Source organism: Lissotriton helveticus, chromosome 11, assembly GCF_964261635.1.
Source record: "Lissotriton helveticus chromosome 11, aLisHel1.1, whole genome shotgun sequence".
Classification (NCBI taxonomy): domain Eukaryota; kingdom Metazoa; phylum Chordata; class Amphibia; order Caudata; family Salamandridae; genus Lissotriton; species Lissotriton helveticus.
In genome coordinates, this window is record NC_136072.1 from 818,088,932 (window position 1) to 818,113,092 (window position 24,161).

At 47.6% G+C, this 24,161-nt stretch overlaps 1 protein-coding gene across 13 annotated transcripts in view; it reads left to right on the forward strand.

The window, feature by feature from the left end:
* Nucleotides 1-24,161, forward strand: part of FAM178B (family with sequence similarity 178 member B) — a 2,777,737-nt gene that overhangs the window by 1,688,956 nt on the left and 1,064,620 nt on the right. The gene's annotated exons all lie outside the window — the stretch shown is intronic.

A 24,161-nucleotide genomic window follows, 5' to 3' on the forward strand; every position in this document is an offset into this window, starting at 1 on the left:
AGCTGTCTGTTGACGATCTTCTCGATGACTTTAGCAGGAAAAGGGAGGAGCGAGATGGGGCGGAAGTTTTTGAGGTCGGTGGGGTCCGCTGTTGGTTTCTTCAGTAGGGCGCTGAGCTCGGCATGCTTCCAGCTCTCCGGGAAGGTGGCGGTGTTGAAGGAGGTGTTGATGATGTTCCGGAGTTGGGGTGCGATGGTGGAGTCGGCCTTGTTGAAGACGTGGTGGGGGCAGGGGTCGGTAGGAGATCCGGAGTGGATGGTGTTCATCGTGCGGGCTGTGTCATCGGTGGTCACCGTGGTCCAGGTGCGGAGGGCGGTGGTGGGGGGCGTTGGTTCGACGGTTGGGTGCGTGGATGGTGCGCCGAAGCTGTTGTGGATGTCGGCGATCTTGCGGTGGAAGAACGAGGCGAGGGAGTCGCAGAGATCTTGTGACGGAGTGATGTCGTTGTTGCCGGTGCTGGGGTTGGAGAACTCCTTGACGATGCTGAAGAGTTCTTTGCTGTTTTGGGCGTTGTTGTCCAGTCGTTCCTTCAGTGATTTCTTCTTGGTGGTGCGGATAAAGCTGGTGGTGCTTGCGGGTGGCGTGTTTGAAGGCGGTCATGTTGTTAGTGGTCTGGTCGAGGAGCCAGGCTTTTTCGAGGGTGCGGCAGGTCTTCTTGGAGTCCTTGAGTTCGTCGGTGAACCAGGATGCCTTCTTGCTTCTGGGTCTGCTGGGAGGGTTCTTCAGTGGTGCGAGGTCGTTGGCGCAGGCGGTCAGCCACTGCGTGAAGTTGCGGGCTGCTTCGTTGGGGTCCGTTGTTCTGGCGGGTGGGTTCTGGCTGAGGGAGGTGGTGACCTGGTCGGCGGTGATCTTGCTCCAGCTTCTGTGGGGAACCTGTTGCGGGTGGTGGTGGGTCGTGATTCTTCTGAAGCTGAAGTGGACGCAGCTGTGGTCGGTCCAGTGGAGTCCGGTGGAGTGGCTGAAGGTGATGTGCTTGCTGGATGAGAAGACGGGATCAAGCGTGTGGCCGGCGTAGTGGGTGGGGGTGTTGACCAGTTGCTTGAGTCCGAGGTTGGCGAGGTTGTCCAGCAGGGCGGCGGTGTTGCGGTCCTTGTTGTTCTCCAGGTGGAAGTTGAGGTCCCCTAGGAGGATGTAGTCGGCGGAGGGGAGGGCGTGCGGGCTGATGAAGTCCGTGATGTCTTCACTGAATTGTGTGCGTGGTCCCGGGGGCCTGTAGACGAGGGTGCCTCTGAGGGTCGTCTTTGAGTCGGTGTGAATCTGGAAGTGGAGGTGCTCGGCGGCGGCGAAGGTGTCGTTGGAGTCGGTCGTGATGCGGATGGTGTTCCTGTGGACGATGGCGATGCCTCCTCCGGTCTGGTTGACGCGGTCCCGCCTGATGATCTTGTACCCGTCCGGTATGGCGATGGCGATGTCGGGGGCTGAGGAGACGTTCATCCAGGTTTCCATGAGGAAGGCGACGTCTGGTGATGTTGTGTCGTGGAGGTTCCAGAGTTCCACGGCGTGTCTGTGGACGGAGCGGGTGTTGAGCAGGATGCACTTGAGGTGGGTCTTGCTGGTGCTTGGCTTGGCGGGTGCGGTGCAGGTTTGGAGGCAGGTGAACTTGCAGGCCTTGCAGGTGAAGGGTCCGTGGATGCGTCTCGGGGTGGCCCGGCAGCAGGCGCGGTTCCGGCCGGCATTGAGTGCGTTGAGGGCGGCGGCGTCGTAGGTCTGTCGGGTCATATTACTTAGGCGGGGGCCAGGGGTCCTGGCACTGGGCGCGGTCCAGGCTCGGACGGGCGCAGACGGGCTTGCCTTCGGCGCACAATCGGCGCGCCCGCTGCGCGTGCGTGTGGGCGGCATAAGTCAGGAGCCGGGAGGGAGGAGCAGCTGGGTGGCGGAAGCGGGCGGTGAATGGGCAGGAGGGGGGCGTGGCCGCCGGGAGTCAGAGGCGGGAAAGTGGCGGCCCAGCGGCGGCTGGGGCGTCCTAGGCAGCAGTGAGGAAAGCGGCAAAAAAAATGGCTATAGTTCACTATTAGAACATGCTACACACATCAGAGCATGTCCTATTTTATACTTACAATGCACCCTGCCCTTGGGCTTACCATAGGGGTATCTAATATGAAGCAAAGGGAAGGTTTAGGGACTGGCAAGTGGGTGCACTTGGCCAGGTCGACATGGCAGTGCTAGACTGCTCTGAGGAAGGGTTCATTTGAACCCGTAATGCATTGGGTTTTTATCTAATTCTGTTAATATTATGAAATATAATTTCAATTTGTTTCACTTTCATTGAAATGTTTTGTATGTTTCATCTACAATAAGTTGAACAAAAACTTTAGTTCAGAATACATGAACATAAAATATTCATTTTGAATACTTGTTGAGTCCTTTTTCACAGAAATACAGAGACAATTCTCAGAGTAATAGCACTATGCAGATTCATTTAAACAGAAACCCTTGGGACAGAGGTGGAGCACCCTGCAGGTCCGGATGTGTCCAGGTCTAGGCAGAGCAGTTTTCACGATAAGGGTTGTGGGCACAACCCTCAGCAGGGAACTCCCTAAACCTTTCATAAATTGATTTAGATTGTCTAAAAAACTCAGCATATTAACACAGGAGTGCGGTTTACACAACTACAGAGCAGTGCTAGACTGCACACAGGCCTTGCAATGGCAGGCCTGAGACACACTTTACATGCTGCTTCTGCGGGTGGCACAACTAGTGCTGCATGCCCACCAGCAGCATTTGATTTACAAGCCCTGGGCACACATGGTGCACTGTACTAGGGGCTGACAGATAAATCAAATAACCCAATCATGGAATCCAATTAGTATATCAATTTAACATAGGGAGCACTTGCACTGTGGCACTGATTAGTAGACCAAACGGAAAGAACGCGAAGGGCTGTACCCGTGGCGAGCACTACAGGAAGATCAAAAAGACACACGTGAATCCCTATAAAATCCTTACCTCGAAGCAAGACAAGTGTCAGAAAAATAAAGCGAACCACGGGGAAAGTGACACCTCCAATAATATAAGGGCTCCTGCGTCCACCCATATGAAGAATATAATCTATCAACAGAGAACAACGATCTCGAGTCTAGGAGTGATGGAAGCCATACTCCATACAACTTTTTTTTAATCGATTGGACCGAGCTGTACCTTTCCAATCCCTCATGAGGCGGTGGGAATAAACTGACCTACACCGTGACATAGAATTAGCATCCTCATTCTGAGCATGGATATCTGCTGACTGAATGAGATGACCCCAAATGAAATTGTCCTGATGAAGGTGTAACCACATTAATGGTCTGATACACCGAAACGCGTCGACGCTTTTTTTTGTATGAAATTCAAGCCTCTGGGACTCTGGATATTTTGCACATTGTAATACCAGAAATCTCCACATATCTTCTTGAAGGCGGTTGAATTGAATTATCCGTTGAAACATTTGGTATTTTATCTGTATGTGGGGTTTCTCCTTTCTTCTTCTTTTTATCTTTCTTTATCCTTTTTATCTTCTTTCCCGAAAGATGAAAAGTGTACTGCCTATGTAGAAAATGTGTATTTTTCAAATGATTGTGCTGTATAATTTAATATAATTGTGTCCAACCGCTTTTAATTTTATTGATATTGTGGTGTGTTGTATATGAAATCTGTTTGGTTTATTTTATGCTTTCAGTATAATTCATTTCATACTGAAATTTTATTCAATATATATGCTTTTTATAATAAAAAACTATGAACGTTACAAACTAGTCTGTGATCAGTGATCCCGACATTATTTCCATTGTAATTATATACTGCGAGTGAGTGTTATAGGATTAACCTGTCCAGGGATCTTCCTTTGACTTTAAATTGTCCTTAGTACCCTGTTCCCTGGAACCTGTGGGGTCTTCTCTCAATTTATTGACAAGTGGGTGCACTTGGCCAGGTCGACATGACAGTGCTAGACTGCGCTGAGGAAGGGTTCATTTGAACCCGTAATGCATTGGGTTTTTATCTAATTCTGTTAATATTATGAAATATAATTTCAATTTGTTTCACTTTCATTGAAATGTTTTGTATGTTTCATCTACAATAAGTTGAACAAAAACTTTATTTCAGAATACATGAACATAAAATATTCATTTTGAATACTTGTTGAGTCCTTTTTCACAGAAATACAGAGAAAATTCTCAGAGTAATAGCACTATGCAGATTCATTTAAACAGAAACCCTTGGGACAGAGGTGGAGCACCCTGCAGGTCCGGATGTGTCCAGGTCTAGGCAGAGCAGTTTTCACGATAAGGGTTGTGGGCACAACCCTCAGCAGGGAACTCCCTAAACCTTTCATAAATTGATTTAGATTGTCTAAAAAACTCAGCATATTAACACAGGAGTGCGGTTTACACAACTACAGAGCAGTGCTAGACTGCACACAGGCCTTGCAATGGCAGGCCTGAGACACACTTTACATGCTGCTTCTGTGGGTGGCACAACTAGTGCTGCATGCCCACCAGCAGCATTTGATTTACAAGCCCTGGGCACACATGGTGCACTGTACTAGGGGCTGACAGATAAATCAAATAACCCAATCATGGAATCCAATTAGTATATCAATTTAACATAGGGAGCACTTGCACTGTGGCACTGATTAGCAGTGGCACAGTGCCCAAAACATATAACCAGCAAAAACATATCAAACCAGAGGAGGCAATCCGTCAAAAATGGAAGGGAGACTCACGCCAATGATGCCAGGTCTAACAGAAGGTATGAGTGGTTTGATTTCAAGGTGAATGTTTTCCCTTTGGTGATGTTTCGTAGAGAGAGACATATCTTGTGAGTCGCTAACCTGTTTCAGAATTATTGGATGGGTTTTCCCTGCAGTTTGTTGTGTAGGGCTGTTTCATTTTTGCAGCCACCTCCTAACTGGTGTCGGACAAGGTGACGGATCTTGTGCCCATCCAAACGACCTAAGCAGGGTGTGTCAGATTCTTCTTAGTTCTGTATTTATGATTCTTCTTTTTTGTTGTCTGGGTGTATTGCTCCTGATCTTTGTTCTAATGGCCCCATTTGCTACACTGATCCTCTCTCTTTCTCTCAGTCAATAACTGGGCAGATAAGTCTCTTCCAGCCTGTTTCTGCTGTTTTCAAGTTGATTGTCCCGTGTGTTATCTACTGACCCAATGTCATTATATGAGTGTTTGTCTTCTACTGTGTATCCGAGCGTCATTCACTGAGGTTCTGTTTCCACAGTGCCCCCTGTAATCTTGTTTCTTTTCCTTAGGGAGTCCCTGCCTCCTTCTTGTCTGTTACAAGGTTTCCTGGGGCGGAGGGCTGGAAGTTGTGTGTATGTGCAACAGACAGAGAGGTAAGCACGTTCCCTGGATTCAATAAGCGGAGTAGGTTATCATTCTGCTGGCGGTTGCAGTTGAGGAATAGTTAGGATAGCTTTTTGTTTCTGTACTGAGGGAGACGGAGAACAGATGAGCAGGTGATTGCTCTGTTGTCTGCGACAAAAAAAGTGTGTGAAGCAAAGCACCTATCTCTAGCCAGGTGAAAGTGTATTTATTTGCTGTACCACTGCTGGTGTGCTCCCATACTTTTAGACTCAAATCGATAGATTTGTTTTTACAAGTCCCAGAGTTTGAGTTGAAGAGCTGGCCAGGGTTGTTGTGTGGATTGGTACTGATACAAGTTCTCATGTCTGGGGAATAATGCCTTGATAATGGACATGAAGGAGTGGGTTCAGCTTGAAATTTGAGGGGCAGTGTGTTCCAATAGAGAGGAGCTAGGAACTCAGAATATCTACACTTAAAATAAGCACATAGAGGTTTAGCGATTAAAAGAACATACAATCATAGTACTTCTGTGAGAATAGATCGTGAGTTATGGGGGTGAGGGGCATGGACAGTGAACAGTTATAGGTGGGTCAGAATTATAGCCTGTCTCAGCATTGGCACATGATCAGGGATTTGTCTGAAAGTTAGGGCCACGTGTTCATGTGTAGAATCAGCAAGCAAATAACATGGATTAAAATGTAGTAACACTTAAATACTAATATGGAAAGGCAAAAATGAAATTGAATGCTGATGCTAATTGAAAGTGGTGATGCGCCCCTAGATCCTTTGCCTATTAAGAGTGAGTAGAGAAGCTTACTCATAAATAAGATGTTTATCAGGGATTTGGTAGTGTGGAAGTGATTGTTCAGTAACTGGAGTTTAGCTGAAATATATGAGGTGAACGAAGTATGCCTTGTGGAAGAGTCAAAGAACTCACACAGACACGTCTATAATGCTAGCGTTTTGAGCCTTGATTAGAACAGAGAAATTTGAGAGAAGAGAGATGTCGCCCAAAAGCTGGACACCTCTGGTCGCTTTGTAGACATAGACCAACTCTCCACAATGTGCATTAGGGACATTTTAAGGATTATGGGGGCCCTGGACCAAACATATTTTGGGGGTTCCTGTTCAGAAGAACTTTGAATTTATAATCCAATTTTAGTTTTTTCATACCCTCTGTAGCCAAACGTGTTTACATCTAATATTCAGGGATACTGGTGTGTGCTTCAATATTTTAACACAGCAGCAGCTCACTAACGTTACTACAAATAATCTGTGACACCCTCCCATTTCTCATTTGTGAGGTCCTGTTTTGATCTAAAAGAAACTTTTTTATGGATGTTGGATGAAACATAAACACAACATTTCTCTGCAAAATATCTGTTATAGACTTTCACACACAACATATATTAAAAATAAATTGAAGATAAACATTATTTAAAACAATAATATTTAAGAATGTTTGAAGGTCATCATTGCAAGACTCTCTGTAGAACAGAGCTGGTTCTATCAGGGGGGGCCCTCAAAGGCCACTTTGCCCATGACTTAACCCCTTTGGTGCATCGGATGGCCACCGGCCATCCGATCACATGACATAGGGAATCCCTCTTATGCGGGCAGCAGAGGGATCAGAGGAAGAATCACTTGGTTGAAGCCCTTTTTAGGTCTCGCCTACGCAGCGCGCATGCGCTACATAAGAGTGCCTTTATCCGTCGCTCTGCTCATTTTCAAGCACACACTTGTGCTTCTGGCGGCATCCACCTTGCGGGAGCGAGCAGGGGCCCGCCACAAGAATGAGTGCAGTGCTTGAAAATGAGTAGACTGCGGGCGCACCCATGCACCACTCCCGAGCTCACCTCCTGCTCCCCCTCTCTCGCATTCCTTGTTAAAGCTAGCAGCAGAGCCGAGCTCCAGATGTTCAACATCAGCCTCCAAGTGCAGCGGGGTTGTCTCAAAGAACACTCCTCTGAAATATTGGCCTCTCTAGTGCATAGATTTTTAAGGGAGAATGCTCTAAGCCTTTTCACTTTCAGGAAGCATGCACATTCATGCTGCTGTACACTAATGGGCAATTATTTGGTAAACTTGGCATATAGCGTGTGCGTGTGACGTCAGCACATCTAAAATATGATTTGCTTAAGTTCTTTACTGGCCGCTTCTCAACTGAGTTTTTGACGACCCTAAATGAGATTTATCAGACCGGCTGTCTTGGCCTCTTAAGAGAAAAACTATTTCTATTTGAAAGGAGAATACTCTAAATAAATGTGAGATCACAGCTGCAGCATTCCAATAATTTTCTTCCAGGCAAACACTTTAAGAAGTTTTACCCACTGATATTTTTAATGAAGGGTTCTGAAATATACATTTTCAAATACAGAAAACAACAGAAAAGTGCAAACGGGGAACAGTCGCAGGAATATACTTTTGAAATGTTACAGAACACATTTTAATACTGCCAAAGATAACGAGCTGTCTTTGTACGGCTCGAGTCGCCACAGTTTTGCGAGAATTGTCGGGGCGCATATTCTAAGATTTCATTTCACTTTTTACCCCCTGAGCCCTTTTCATTTCACTTTCATCCCCCTGAGAGAGCGAGCCTCTGTCCCTTCGAGCCAAAACAGATTGGCAAGGTAGGAGGGTGAGCATAGATCACGTTAGCAATGGCTCATTAGATTTTTCTGGAACATTTCTATCTCACATGCACGAGGTGAGTAGTTGTATTTATGATGGCTGTGCTTCTCCGGGGGGGGGGGGGAGAAGGCTAGGGGGAATGGAAAGGCACCACACGAAAGGGTAGACCTTCTCCTTATCTCTTGAAACCCTCCCATGGGGATTTTCTGCAATGGAATTAATTTGGACCACTGGCGCCATGCATGAGCCCCACTACCATGTCACCACGGATGTAGGGCTGGGGGAGCCCTTTCTGACCCCAGCTAAGCCCCTCCTCCATTTTCATCTTCTAAGAGGCAATAGGATGGGGATTACCCTTTTATCCCCCCCATGGGCAATATAATAAACCAATATCACCATGGGCATAAAAAACAAGCATTGGAATAGCCAATAGGTCTCGCCTTTAGGACCTTATAAGTTTTAGTTATCTAGCACAATATCCTTGGTGCAACAACATCAACTGCTGCATGGCTAAACACTTATAAGGTGCCACAGGCGAGACCTATTGGCTATGCCAATGCTTGTTCTTCTTTTCCTAATCCAAAGGGCATTTGTAGCATTCAAAATGGAGAGTAACAGTATGATTACGCTTCTCCCTGCATGAGTCAGGCAAATATGGATTTTTAGATCATTAGACGATGTCACACGACCCACTAACACCTACTGCATCGTAAACTTCAGAATTCTTTCTCATGTACGAAGAGAAGATTTTACATTCAGATCCGGTTTCTTTGCGCAAGGCGGCTGAGCTCCTAGGTTGGAGAGCATGTTTAACAAACTGTTTTCTATTAGTAAGTATGTCGTAGGTGTGGCTTAATCCCGAATTTTCAGGAGTAAATAATCACACAACACCAAAAATGTATTGCGTAACAAGTCCTTTGCGTTCAGTAATTTTCAGTTGAATGAATTGCATAGTGGACAACATTCTGGTTGACTTTATGTTCTTGAAAAATCAGTGAGTTACAGGCTACACCTGTTGAAAAAGCCTTTGTCTGCGCTTCCAGGTGCAGTGTTTCTTTGCTCATGTGTCATTATTATCCAAGATGGTGCCCTATTTTTCCTTCAAACTATTTTACTTCAGGGATCTTTTTAGTCATGTCCTGTCTGGTCGAGCAGATTCTTTAAAACGGCACTGACATTCTATTTTAGAAGATCAGAATTATTCAAGGATATCATAGTCTTTGAATTGTCAGATAAAAGTCAGATTCTTTCACAAATGGATTAAGAAGACGGCGTTTTCCTTTCATCAGGCTCTATCACGAACAACTGGACAGCTCCTTGTTCGATAGAAATATGCTCCATTTCTATTCTAATAAAAAAATATGACTCGTTGAATTATTCATTTTTGGAAAAAATTAATTAACCATTATACTAAGTCTCTCGCATTGGTAATTAATTGATTCACAAGAGGCCCAACAATCTCCCTTAGAGGTAGTTTGGTCAAGTTGATGGGAGCCCTGCATTTAGATAGCACGTGTTGTCAGTCAGACACCAAAATAACAAGTGTGTACCCCATTCATCATAGCCCTCACATTCCTACGCACTTGGCTCATCCCAGATCGCACATTTTATCAGATGTCCGCTGTGCGTGTGACTTTGTGTAATGTGGTCAATTACTTGATTATGTGAATGGGACAAAGGAAGCCTTTCTTCTTTGCTGTGTTTCGACATCGGCCCTACAGAGGCTAATTCTGCACACACTGGGGGTTAGAACTTTACGAGGCCCACGAATTTCCTTAAACTTAATGTCTCAATAATAATCTTTAGGAACCCTCTTCATGGCTGCTCAAATACAGAGAGTAGATGTAGGGGGTGAAAGTGTCGGGAAGGAATCTAGCTAGGTTGGGACAATCTGTTTTCTATCAGGGATCTAGCTTGTTCGGGAAAATCTGTCAAGGAGACTAGCTGAGTTCACGGATTGTCCCGGACAATCTGTCAGGGATACTAGCTGAGTTAACAATAAAACAAGGTAATGGGGGAGCTTACTCTATACAGGGACAAAGGCTTTCTAGAAAAGATTAAATATTAATAATAGAGTACCTGAAGGCTGGGAGAAAAGCAGAACAGAAGCAAGTTGGAACAGGCAGTGAGTAAGAAACTGGAAGTCTGCAGGGAAAATTGTGAGGACAAGTACACAACAGGAAGAGAAAAAGCATGAAACATTAGACAAACTATCATAAATGATAGTTTGTCTGCTCCTCGGAAGGGATCTCTCTTTGGGATGAAAAAGATCTTACAAGAAGGCTAGGAGCAGATTAATCTCAGTGTTCAGGGATACACCTAGAAACTCCGATGGAGAAGGAGTGCTGGGTGGTTCTCTGTGCCAGAGGCACAACCCTTGGAGTCTAACTTGCTCTCTTGGAAGCAATGAAAACCAGGATAATATATACACACAAGAAGACAAAGCAGAACAGTGGAAGGTACACAGAAACAGGAACTATGCTCAGGGAAAATCTGGACTGAAATAAGGGTCAGGAACTGGACTGGAACATACACAATTGAATATACTGGAAACCTACACACTGGCTAACACAGGACAGGGATATGCTGTCAGAACAGGAACACAGAAATACAAGACAAGGAATCAACATATACCAGACAGCTCTGACGTGTGCAGTCAGAACTAGGGTCAAGGCAAATTGTAACAAAAGAGGCAGGGTGAACAAAAGACAGGCAACAGAGACAAATAAATAATCAGAACAGGAACACAGACTCAAACAACAATAAAAACTGAAATCAAAGGCAAGCCTTTACTTTAGCTACAGGATCAGACAGAGAGCAAGTAGAATAAGCAGCAAAGTCAGATGTGAGCTGCTGCACTCTGGGCTCACAAAGCAGAAATAGCAGGAGGCCCAGGGGAGGAGCACGGGCGCAGGGAGAAAGCCAGGTGCAAGGAATCAACCATATGCATGGAATCGGGGAACCACCAATGAGGGGAAGGCAGAACTGTGACTAAGAAAGGGGAAGACCAGGGAAACCAACAGTCACAAGACCAGTCACAGGAAAACCAGGAGTGGAGTATACTTCCGAGTCAAGAGAGTGAAAAGTCCAGATATGCATATGTAAAGAGATCAGAAAGGCAGTGTGAACCAATATTGAGATAGAGAATAGAATACCACCACCAAGGCGTGGTTAGGGTCGGGTTTGGAGACAGTCTTTGGGGCTGGAATTATTTGATTTTGACATTGAAGATGATATAATTTTGGGCCTAGACACACCGAAAACTTGTATTTGCCCGTAACAATACTACCTCTGGGGGTCTTGCTTCAGGAGAAAAGTAGAGAGGGGCTTTCTGTAATAAGTCATTGTTGGCAGATTGATTTCTGTAATTCAGAGTTTACCTGATAGAAGTTCTCTCCTGAAGGCAAGAATGTGTAGGATATTCAGCTTTCCCTTGGTCCTAGAAGGTGTTAGATCTGGCAGTCTCTAGTTGGCAATGGTATTCACCTTTGTCCAAATAGGGACCCTTACTTCTAAGTCAGGATAAGGGGATTACACTCCTTAATAACCCTTGCTCACCCCCTTGGTAGCTTGGCACGAGCAGACAGGCTTATGTGTGTTAAGCATTTGTGAATATACACAGTAATACAGTGAAAACACTACAGATGGACACAACATAGGTTTTATAAAAATAAGTATTCTTTATATAGACTTAAACACAAGACCACAAATGACAAAAATCCACAATACTACACTTAGGATTGCTTAAAAGATGATTAAAGTTGCTTAGTTCAAGTTGATGATAAATGCGACAAAGTTCTCAACAAAGTACCTGGATGCGTAACGCAAAGTAAACAAAAGGCTCGCAAAAGGGGAGATACGTCGGTTCCGTGACCCGGGGGAACGATTGCGTCCTGCCTCAATGCTTGCGCAGAGTAGGGGACTCGTCGTGAGCCTTACCGGTGCAGAGGTGATGCGTAGATTCTCGGCCTGCAGGCCCGTTACGGTGGGCAATATGGCGCCTTGATGCGATGCGATGATCCGGTTGCGATGCGAGAAGATGACGCCCTTGATGCGGCGATCCGATGACGATGCGATGACGCCCTGGCAGCCTTGCAACGACTCTGTACTTTGGAGCCGCGACAGGCCCTGCGCCACGCTTCTCCGGTGATGCGATAGCGACTCTCTCGATGGCATCACGCTTCTCCGGTGATGCGACAGCAGGCAGCTTCAATGTACACACGCTTCCTGGGAGATGCCGTGAAGGTTCGCTTCTCCGGCGATGCGACGATTCAGCTGCGGCGATGACACGCTTCTCCTCGATGCGTCGCGCTTCCAGCTCCCATCGGCACGCAAGTGTCTGGAGTCAGAATTCCCAGCAAGGAAATTCAAGAGGGAGCTTGAGGTGAAGTCTTTTGTCCCTGAGACTTCAGCAGGAGGCAAGCACAGTTCAAGCCCCTGGAGAATATTCTGTAGATGAAAGTCCTTACAAAGTTCCTTCTCCTTTCCCTTGGCAATGAAGCAACCACTGCAGGCCAATCCAGCAAACAGCACACTGGTAGAGGGGCAGTCCAAACTCCTGCAGCTTCCTTGGATCTTCTCCTTGGCAGAAAGGTTTCTTGTCCAGAAGTGATCTAATTTCTTAGGATCAGGGTCCCAATATTTATACCCCAAAACTCTTTGTTCTCTGAAGGCAGAGAAGCCTCTGCCTAGTCCAAACCAGTTCCTGAGAACTTTGTTTACATGACTCTCTTCTTCCTTTCACTGTGCAGGGCATAGACATCAGCCACCCCACAGGAGGTTGAGCCAGCACAGGGGAGGGTAGATACAGCTCTAGAGCACTCTGTTAACATGATTCCTCCTCTCCTTTCACAGTGCAGGGCAGAGACATCAGACAAGCCACAGGGGGTGGAGCCAGCATTGTAGAGGGAAGGCCCAGCCCTATTCAGGTCCCAGGTGCAACTCCTCCCTCCCATCTAGATGCAGATCTCTCTATTCACCACTGGGCTGTCCCAGCCTGACTTCTGGAATCCCCCAGCCCTGTCACTCACAAACCCAGACAAGGAATACACAACCCAGCAGAGGCAGGCTCAAATGGTTAGTCAAGCAAATACCTGCTTTTTAAAAGTGGTATTTGCAAACACAGAATATTAAAATAAACTTTACTAAAAGTTGTATTTTATTATTAGAGTTCAGGCATTCTAAATTCGAATTTCTACCATGTTCCCTGAGTCAGTTAGGATTATAAGAACGTAATAATCTAACTGCCCATTCTGGCCTATGAGAACAGGTAGCCTTCAATAGTGAAAAACAAAAATCAATCAATCAATCAATCAAGACACTTGTATAGCGCACTACTCACCCGGAAGGGTCTCAAGGCGCTTGGGGGAAAAGGGTCCGCTACTGCTCGAACAGCCAGGTCTTGAGTTGTCTCCTGAAGGCGAGATGGTCCTGGGTCAACCGAAGGTGGATGGGGAGGGAATTCCATGTCTTGGCCACCAGGTAGGAGAAGGATCTGCCTCCGGCGGTGGCTCTTCGGATGCGTGGTACTGCGGCGAGGGCGAGGCTAGTAGACCGTAGCTGGCGGGTGGGCGTGTAGAAGGTCAGGCGGTCGTTGAGGTACTTGGGGCCCAGGTCGTGGAGAGACTTGTGTGCGTGGGTGAGGAGCCGGAACGTGATCCTCTTGTTGACGGGGAGCCAGTGCAGGTCTCTCAGGTGGCCGGAGATGTGGCTGCGTCGGGGGATGTCCAGGATGAGTCGGGCGGAGGCGTTCTGGATGCACTGGAGTCTTCTCTGTAGCTTGGCTGCGGTTCCGGCGTAGAGGGTGTTTCCGTAGTCCAGTTGGCTGGTGACGAGTGCCTGGGTGACCGTCTTCCTGGTTTCGGTCGGGATCCATCGTAAGATCTTGTGAAGCATGCGTAGGGTGGGAAAGCATGATGAGGAGACGGCGTTGACTTGTCTGGTCATCGAGAGTGAGGAGTCCAGGATGAAGCCCAGGTTGCGTGCGTGGTCTGTTGGCTTGGGAGTGGTGCCCAGGGCGGGGGGCCACCAGGAGTCGTCCCAGGCGGAGGGCGATGGTCCAAGGATGAGGACTTCCATCTTGTCTGAGTTCAGTTTCAGGCGGCTGTTCTTCATCCACTCGGCGACGTCTTTCATCCCTTCGTGTAGGCTGGTTCTGGCGGTGTCGGGGTCTCTGGTGAGGCAGAGGATCAGCTGGGTGTCGTTGGCGTAGGAGATGATGTTGAGGTTGTGTTGGCGTGCGATGGCTGCAAGAGGTCTCATGTAGACGTTGAAGAGGGTGGGGCTGAGTGATGATCCTTGCGGTACGCCGCAGATGACTTCGGTGGCCTCGGATCGAAACGGGGGAGGCGGACTCTCTGTGTTCTTCCGGCGAGGAACGAGATGATCCACTCCAGTGCCTTCTCTTGGATGCCGATGTTGCTGAGGCGTTGAACTAGGGTGCGGTGGCAGACAGTGTCGAACGCTGCAGAGAGGTCCAGGAGGATGAGTGCCGCTGTTTCCCCGTTGTCGAGCAGGGCTCGGATGTCGTCGGTGGCTGCGATGAGGGCGGTCTCGGTGCTGTGGTTGGCTCTGAAACCGGACTGCGAGGGGTCAAGGGATCCGTTCGTCTCGAGGAAGGCGGCAAGCTGTCTGTTGACGATCTTCTCGATGACTTTAGCAGGAAAAGGGAGGAGCGAGATGGGGCGGAAGTTTTTGAGGTCGGTGGGGTCCGCTGTTGGTTTCTTCAGTAGGGCGCTGAGCTCGGCATGCTTCCAGCTCTCCGGGAAGGTGGCGGTGTTGAAGGAGGTGTTGATGATGTTCCGGAGTTGGGGTGCGATGGTGGAGTCGGCCTTGTTGAAGACGTGGTGGGGGCAGGGGTCGGTAGGAGATCCGGAGTGGATGGTGTTCATCGTGCGGGCTGTGTCATCGGTGGTCACCGTGGTCCAGGTGCGGAGGGTGGTGGTGGGGGGCGTTGGTTCGACGGTTGGGTGCGTGGATGGTGCGCCGAAGCTGTTGTGGATGTCGGCGATCTTGCGGTGGAAGAACGAGGCGAGGGAGTCGCAGAGATCTTGTGACGGAGTGATGTCGTTGTTGCCGGTGCTGGGGTTGGAGAACTCCTTGACGATGCTGAAGAGTTCTTTGCTGTTTTGGGCGTTGTTGTCCAGTCGTTCCTTCAGTGATTTCTTCTTGGTGGTGCGGATAAAGCTGGTGGTGCTTGCGGGTGGCGTGTTTGAAGGCGGTCATGTTGTTAGTGGTCTGGTCGAGGAGCCAGGCTTTTTCGAGGGTGCGGCAGGTCTTCTTGGAGTCCTTGAGTTCGTCGGTGAACCAGGATGCCTTCTTGCTTCTGGGTCTGCTGGGAGGGTTCTTCAGTGGTGCGAGGTCGTTGGCGCAGGCGGTCAGCCACTGCGTGAAGTTGCGGGCTGCTTCGTTGGGGTCCGTTGTTCTGGCGGGTGGGTTCTGGCTGAGGGAGGTGGTGACCTGGTCGGCGGTGATCTTGCTCCAGCTTCTGTGGGGAACCTGTTGCGGGTGGTGGTGGGTCGTGATTCTTCTGAAGCTGAAGTGGACGCAGCTGTGGTCGGTCCAGTGGAGTCCGGTGGAGTGGCTGAAGGTGATGTGCTTGCTGGATGAGAAGACGGGATCAAGCGTGTGGCCGGCGTAGTGGGTGGGGGTGTTGACCAGTTGCTTGAGTCCGAGGTTGGCGAGGTTGTCCAGCAGGGCGGCGGTGTTGCGGTCCTTGTTGTTCTCCAGGTGGAAGTTGAGGTCCCCTAGGAGGATGTAGTCGGCGGAGGGGAGGGCGTGCGGGCTGATGAAGTCCGTGATGTCTTCACTGAATTGTGTGCGTGGTCCCGGGGGCCTGTAGACGAGGGTGCCTCTGAGGGTCGTCTTTGAGTCGGTGTGAATCTGGAAGTGGAGGTGCTCGGCGGCGGCGAAGGTGTCGTTGGAGTCGGTCGTGATGCGGATGGTGTTCCTGTGGACGATGGCGATGCCTCCTCCGGTCTGGTTGACGCGGTCCCGCCTGATGATCTTGTACCCGTCCGGTATGGCGATGGCGATGTCGGGGGCTGAGGAGACGTTCATCCAGGTTTCCATGAGGAAGGCGACGTCTGGTGATGTTGTGTCGTGGAGGTTCCAGAGTTCCACGGCGTGTCTGTGGACGGAGCGGGTGTTGAGCAGGATGCACTTGAGGTGGGTCTTGCTGGTGCTTGGCTTGGCGGGTGCGGTGCAGGTTTGGAGGCAGGTGAACTTGCAGGCCTTGCAGGTGAAGGGTCCGTGGATGCGTCTCGGGGTGGCCCGGCAGCAGGCGCGGTTCCGGCCGGCATTGAGTGCGTTGAGGGCGGCGGCGTCGTAGGTCTGTCGGGTCATATTACTTAGGCGGGGGCCAGGGGTCCTGGCACTGGGCGCGGTCCAGGCTCGGACGGGCGCAGACGGGCTTGCCTTCGGCGCACAATCGGCGCGCCCGCTGCGCGTGCGTGTGGGCGGCATAAGTCAGGAGCCGGGAGGGAGGAGCAGCTGGGTGGCGGAAGCGGGGCGGTGAATGGGCAGGAGGGGGGCGTGGCCGCCGGGAGTCAGAGGCGGGAAAGTGGCGGCCCAGCGGCGGCTGGGGCGTCCTAGGCAGCAGTGAGGAAAGCGGCAAAAAAAATGGCTATAGTTCACTATTAGAACATGCTACACACATCAGAGCATGTCCTATTTTATACTTACAATGCACCCTGCCCTTGGGCTTACCATAGGGGTATCTAATATGAAGCAAAGGGAAGGTTTAGGGACTGGCAAGTGGGTGCACTTGGCCAGGTCGACATGGCAGTGCTAGACTGCTCTGAGGAAGGGTTCATTTGAACCCGTAATGCATTGGGTTTTTATCTAATTCTGTTAATATTATGAAATATAATTTCAATTTGTTTCACTTTCATTGAAATGTTTTGTATGTTTCATCTACAATAAGTTGAACAAAAACTTTAGTTCAGAATACATGAACATAAAATATTCATTTTGAATACTTGTTGAGTCCTTTTTCACAGAAATACAGAGACAATTCTCAGAGTAATAGCACTATGCAGATTCATTTAAACAGAAACCCTTGGGACAGAGGTGGAGCACCCTGCAGGTCCGGATGTGTCCAGGTCTAGGCAGAGCAGTTTTCACGATAAGGGTTGTGGGCACAACCCTCAGCAGGGAACTCCCTAAACCTTTCATAAATTGATTTAGATTGTCTAAAAAACTCAGCATATTAACACAGGAGTGCGGTTTACACAACTACAGAGCAGTGCTAGACTGCACACAGGCCTTGCAATGGCAGGCCTGAGACACACTTTACATGCTGCTTCTGCGGGTGGCACAACTAGTGCTGCATGCCCACCAGCAGCATTTGATTTACAAGCCCTGGGCACACATGGTGCACTGTACTAGGGGCTGACAGATAAATCAAATAACCCAATCATGGAATCCAATTAGTATATCAATTTAACATAGGGAGCACTTGCACTGTGGCACTGATTAGTAGACCAAACGGAAAGAACGCGAAGGGCTGTACCCGTGGCGAGCACTACAGGAAGATCAAAAAGACACACGTGAATCCCTATAAAATCCTTACCTCGAAGCAAGACAAGTGTCAGAAAAATAAAGCGAACCACGGGGAAAGTGACACCTCCAATAATATAAGGGCTCCTGCGTCCACCCATATGAAGAATATAATCTATCAACAGAGAACAACGATCTCGAGTCTAGGAGTGATGGAAGCCATACTCCATACAACTTTTTTTTAATCGATTGGACCGAGCTGTACCTTTCCAATCCCTCATGAGGCGGTGGGAATAAACTGACCTACACCGTGACATAGAATTAGCATCCTCATTCTGAGCATGGATATCTGCTGACTGAATGAGATGACCCCAAATGAAATTGTCCTGATGAAGGTGTAACCACATTAATGGTCTGATACACCGAAACGCGTCGACGCTTTTTTTTGTATGAAATTCAAGCCTCTGGGACTCTGGATATTTTGCACATTGTAATACCAGAAATCTCCACATATCTTCTTGAAGGCGGTTGAATTGAATTATCCGTTGAAACATTTGGTATTTTATCTGTATGTGGGGTTTCTCCTTTCTTCTTCTTTTTATCTTTCTTTATCCTTTTTATCTTCTTTCCCGAAAGATGAAAAGTGTACTGCCTATGTAGAAAATGTGTATTTTTCAAATGATTGTGCTGTATAATTTAATATAATTGTGTCCAACCGCTTTTAATTTTATTGATATTGTGGTGTGTTGTATATGAAATCTGTTTAGTTTATTTTATGCTTTCAGTATAATTCATTTCATACTGAAATTTTATTCAATATATATGCTTTTTATAATAAAAAACTATGAACGTTACAAACTAGTCTGTGATCAGTGATCCCGACATTATTTCCATTGTAATTATATACTGCGAGTGAGTGTTATAGGATTAACCTGTCCAGGGATCTTCCTTTGACTTTAAATTGTCCTTAGTACCCTGTTCCCTGGAACCTGTGGGGTCTTCTCTCAATTTATTGACAAGTGGGTGCACTTGGCCAGGTCGACATGACAGTGCTAGACTGCGCTGAGGAAGGGTTCATTTGAACCCGTAATGCATTGGGTTTTTATCTAATTCTGTTAATATTATGAAATATAATTTCAATTTGTTTCACTTTCATTGAAATGTTTTGTATGTTTCATCTACAATAAGTTGAACAAAAACTTTATTTCAGAATACATGAACATAAAATATTCATTTTGAATACTTGTTGAGTCCTTTTTCACAGAAATACAGAGAAAATTCTCAGAGTAATAGCACTATGCAGATTCATTTAAACAGAAACCCTTGGGACAGAGGTGGAGCACCCTGCAGGTCCGGATGTGTCCAGGTCTAGGCAGAGCAGTTTTCACGATAAGGGTTGTGGGCACAACCCTCAGCAGGGAACTCCCTAAACCTTTCATAAATTGATTTAGATTGTCTAAAAAACTCAGCATATTAACACAGGAGTGCGGTTTACACAACTACAGAGCAGTGCTAGACTGCACACAGGCCTTGCAATGGCAGGCCTGAGACACACTTTACATGCTGCTTCTGTGGGTGGCACAACTAGTGCTGCATGCCCACCAGCAGCATTTGATTTACAAGCCCTGGGCACACATGGTGCACTGTACTAGGGGCTGACAGATAAATCAAATAACCCAATCATGGAATCCAATTAGTATATCAATTTAACATAGGGAGCACTTGCACTGTGGCACTGATTAGCAGTGGCACAGTGCCCAAAACATATAACCAGCAAAAACATATCAAACCAGAGGAGGCAATCCGTCAAAAATGGAAGGGAGACTCACGCCAATGATGCCAGGTCTAACAGAAGGCATGAGTGGTTTGATTTCAAGGTGAATGTTTTCCCTTTGGTGATGTTTCGTAGAGAGAGACATATCTTGTGAGTCGCTAACCTGTTTCAGAATTATTGGATGGGTTTTCCCTGCAGTTTGTTGTGTAGGGCTGTTTCATTTTTGCAGCCACCTCCTAACTGGTGTCGGACAAGGTGACGGATCTTGTGCCCATCCAAACGACCTAAGCAGGGTGTGTCAGATTCTTCTTAGTTCTGTATTTATGATTCTTCTTTTTTGTTGTCTGGGTGTATTGCTCCTGATCTTTGTTCTAATGGCCCCATTTGCTACACTGATCCTCTCTCTTTCTCTCAGTCAATAACTGGGCAGATAAGTCTCTTCCAGCCTGTTTCTGCTGTTTTCAAGTTGATTGTCCCGTGTGTTATCTACTGACCCAATGTCATTATATGAGTGTTTGTCTTCTACTGTGTATCCGAGCGTCATTCACTGAGGTTCTGTTTCCACAGTGCCCCCTGTAATCTTGTTTCTTTTCCTTAGGGAGTCCCTGCCTCCTTCTTGTCTGTTACAAGGTTTCCTGGGGCGGAGGGCTGGAAGTTGTGTGTATGTGCAACAGACAGAGAGGTAAGCACGTTCCCTGGATTCAATAAGCGGAGTAGGTTATCATTCTGCTGGCGGTTGCAGTTGAGGAATAGTTAGGATAGCTTTTTGTTTCTGTACTGAGGGAGACGGAGAACAGATGAGCAGGTGATTGCTCTGTTGTCTGCGACAAAAAAAGTGTGTGAAGCAAAGCACCTATCTCTAGCCAGGTGAAAGTGTATTTATTTGCTGTACCACTGCTGGTGTGCTCCCATACTTTTAGACTCAAATCGATAGATTTGTTTTTACAAGTCCCAGAGTTTGAGTTGAAGAGCTGGCCAGGGTTGTGGTGTGGATTGGTACTGATAAAAGTTCTCATGTCTGGGGAATAATGCCTTGATAATGGACATGAAGGAGTGGGTTCAGCTTGAAATTTGAGGGGCAGTGTGTTCCAATAGAGAGGAGCTAGGAACTCAGAATATCTACACTTAAAATAAGCACATAGAGGTTTAGCGATTAAAAGAACATACAATCATAGTACTTCTGTGAGAATAGATCGTGAGTTATGGGGGTGAGGGGCATGGACAGTGAACAGTTATAGGTGGGTCAGAATTATAGCCTGTCTCAGCATTGGCACATGATCAGGGATTTGTCTGAAAGTTAGGGCCACGTGTTCATGTGTAGAATCAGCAAGCAAATAACATGGATTAAAATGTAGTAACACTTAAATACTAATATGGAAAGGCAAAAATGAAATTGAATGCTGATGCTAATTGAAAGTGGTGATGCGCCCCTAGATCCTTTGCCTATTAAGAGTGAGTAGAGAAGCTTACTCATAAATAAGATGTTTATCAGGGATTTGGTAGTGTGGAAGTGATTGTTCAGTAACTGGAGTTTAGCTGAAATATATGAGGTGAACGAAGTATGCCTTGTGGAAGAGTCAAAGAACTCACACAGACACGTCTATAATGCTAGCGTTTTGAGCCTTGATTAGAACAGAGAAATTTGAGAGAAGAGAGATGTCGCCCAAAAGCTGGACACCTCTGGTCGCTTTGTAGACATAGACCAACTCTCCACAATGTGCATTAGGGACATTTTAAGGATTATGGGGGCCCTGGACCAAACATATTTTGGGGGTTCCTGTTCAGAAGAACTTTGAATTTATAATCCAATTTTAGTTTTTTCATACCCTCTGTAGCCAAACGTGTTTACATCTAATATTCAGGGATACTGGTGTGTGCTTCAATATTTTAACACAGCAGCAGCTCACTAACGTTACTACAAATAATCTGTGACACCCTCCCATTTCTCATTTGTGAGGTCCTGTTTTGATCTAAAAGAAACTTTTTTATGGATGTTGGATGAAACATAAACACAACATTTCTCTGCAAAATATCTGTTATAGACTTTCACACACAACATATATTAAAAATAAATTGAAGATAAACATTATTTAAAACAATAATATTTAAGAATGTTTGAAGGTCATCATTGCAAGACTCTCTGTAGAACAGAGCTGGTTCTATCAGGGGGAGCCCTCAAAGGCCACTTTGCCCATGACTTAACCCCTTTGGTGCATCGGATGGCCACCGGCCATCCGATCACATGACATAGGGAATCCCTCTTATGCGGGCAGCAGAGGGATCAGAGGGATTCCCTCCTCCCCCCCCGCCCCCGCCCCCCACAGCCCCGGGAGCTAGGGAAGGGCTTCACCAGCTCCCGAGGCTGTCTCTTTGGTTTCTGTGCAATGACGATCAGCGCTCACGTCGCGCTCACGTAATTGCACAGAAACCGAAACTGAAAGAGACTATAGGCTCATTTTAGTTTCACTTTCTACATGCTTTCTATCTCAGCCCCCCAAGCATCTAGAAAGTCAGGAGAGGTATCAGTGGAAAGGGGAATCCCCTTTCCAATGGTACCCCTCCCCAGTGGATTCCTGCTTGGGGATTGCCCCAGAAGGGTGATCCCCAAGCAGGGATCCACCTACTAGGCACCAGGGAGGGGGAAGCGGCCTCTTGGACAAGGGCCTTTGCTCCCCCCAAAATATTTTGGAAAAAATCAGTCTTTGGGGTAGAAAAGCCACTAAAACCAATGGATTTTTAAAAATATGATTATGGGGTGGAGGTTTCCCAAGATGGGCATGCCGATGCCCCAACCTGACCCCCCAGCAAACATCCAGCCTTTCTGCCCCCCCCCCCGGGGGCAGATTGGGACAGCAGCCCCCAATCTGCCCTTTCAGGGGGCAGAAAATCCACTTGAAGCCAGGGATATATTTAAAAATGTGTTTATGGGGTGGGGCTGCCCAAGATGGGCATGCCAATGCCCCCCCCCCCCCCCAGCAAATTTCCAGTTTTTTTGGCCCCGGGGGCAGAAATCCCACTAGAAGGCAGGGATTTTTCTTTTATTGATTTAAGGGTGGGGGGTGCCCAAAATGGGTATGCCAATGCCCCACCCCCACATCACAGCAAAATTCCAATCTTTCTGCCCTCCCGGGGGGCAGAAAGCCCACTAGCAGCCAGGGTTTTTTAATTTGATTTAGGGATGCGAGCTGCCCAAGATGGGCAAAGCCCCCCCCCCCAGCAAAATTTCACAGTCTTTCTGCCCCCCCCGGAGGCAGATGGGGCAATAGCCCCCGATCTGGCCCCTGGTGAGCAGAAAGCACATTAAGCACCAGGGATTTTTCTTTACGCGTACAGGGTAGTGGGCTGCCCAAAATGGGCATGCCAATGCTCTCACCCATGAAAAAATTGCCACATTTCGGATGTTTCAGTGATATTTTTATTCACATCTGCACCGAGGCGGGGGCAGAAATCCACTAGAAACAAAGGAGAGTTTGTGTGTGTATAAACTGGAGTTTGGCTGACGTTCTGCATGTACTGACCTTTGTCTGGCATTTTGCTGGCGTGTATGTGGACATGTACTTGGCTAATGGTGTGGGTGGACTTGCGCTTGATAATGGTGTGTGTAGATTGGCACTTGCCTGGTGCTGTGCGTGGAGTGGTGCTTGGCTGGCTTTGTACATGGCTGGTACTTGGCTGCAGGTCTAGACTGGCCTTCGCGGTCACCGGACATTTCTCTGGTGTGCTGGAGGGGTGGAGGTTGGTTTTCTGGCCACATGGACGGTTTTGTCACTGGGGGGCGATTTTGCCACAGTGCTGCAATATCGGGCCCCAGTAACACAAGCGGGAGCGGTGCTTTTTACTAGCACACCCCCTACCTCCCAGGGCCATTGGAGCAGCAATCTGCCAGGGCTAGTTGTTGGTCTCAGTCCGGCCGTGCTTGGCTGGCGGAGTGCGTGGATGGCGCCTGGCTGGCAGTGTGCATGGATATTGATTGGCTGACTGTGTGTATTGATAGCATTTGGCAGGCGGTGTACATGGATGGCACCTGGCTGACCGTGTGCATGGATGGTGCTTGGCTGGCGGTGTGCGTAGATGTCACTTGGCTGGTGGTGTGTGTGGATGGTGGTGTGCGTGTACTGACTCTTGGCTGGCAGTGTGGCTTGCATGGATCCCCCAGCGTTTTCTTACCCAGAATCCCCTGCATACCTCAAATTAACTTACAAAGTCACATTTTCTTGACATTTCTGTTTGGGTAAGTTGTAGGATCACCGCACTGACACATATTTTCTACTACCCATTATTCCCCTTGGTCTCCCAGGAAGAATGATACCTCACTTGTGTGGGTGCTCAAAGTAGCGTCAGCCTAAAAACGTACAAACAAACGGCCCTTTTTGACTATCTTTGGGCCCCCCTCAATCTCTATATGTTTTTGGGCCTTCCATGTCATAGGCACTTGGCCCATCCACACAAGTAAGGTATCATTTTTATCGGAAGACTAAGGGGAATGCTGAGTGGTAGGACATTTGTGCCATGTGGTGATCCCACAACTTTCCCACACAGATATTAGAGGAAAATGTGACTTTTTAGCTGAATTTGAGATTCGCAGCAAATTCTTGGAAGGAAAATGTTGGGGGATCAACGCAAGCCACACCTTCCTCGACTCCCACAGGTGTCTAGTCTTCAGAAATGTCTGGGTTTTTTAGGTTCCTCTAGATGTTGCGAACCCGGGACCACAAACCCTGTGTACCTTTAAAATCCCTACGATGTTGGAAGAAAAGGGTGCAAATTTGGCGTGGATACCTTATGTGCACAAAAAGTTACAGGGACCTAAGCGCAAACTACCCAAAAAAGCCAAAAAAAGGCATAGCACGGAGGAAAAGGCCTAGCAGCGAAAGGGTTAAACCGTCTCTAATGTGCATACTCTTCTGACCACGTTATTTATAATCTACAGAGAATAGTAACATGGCATTCCACCTTTA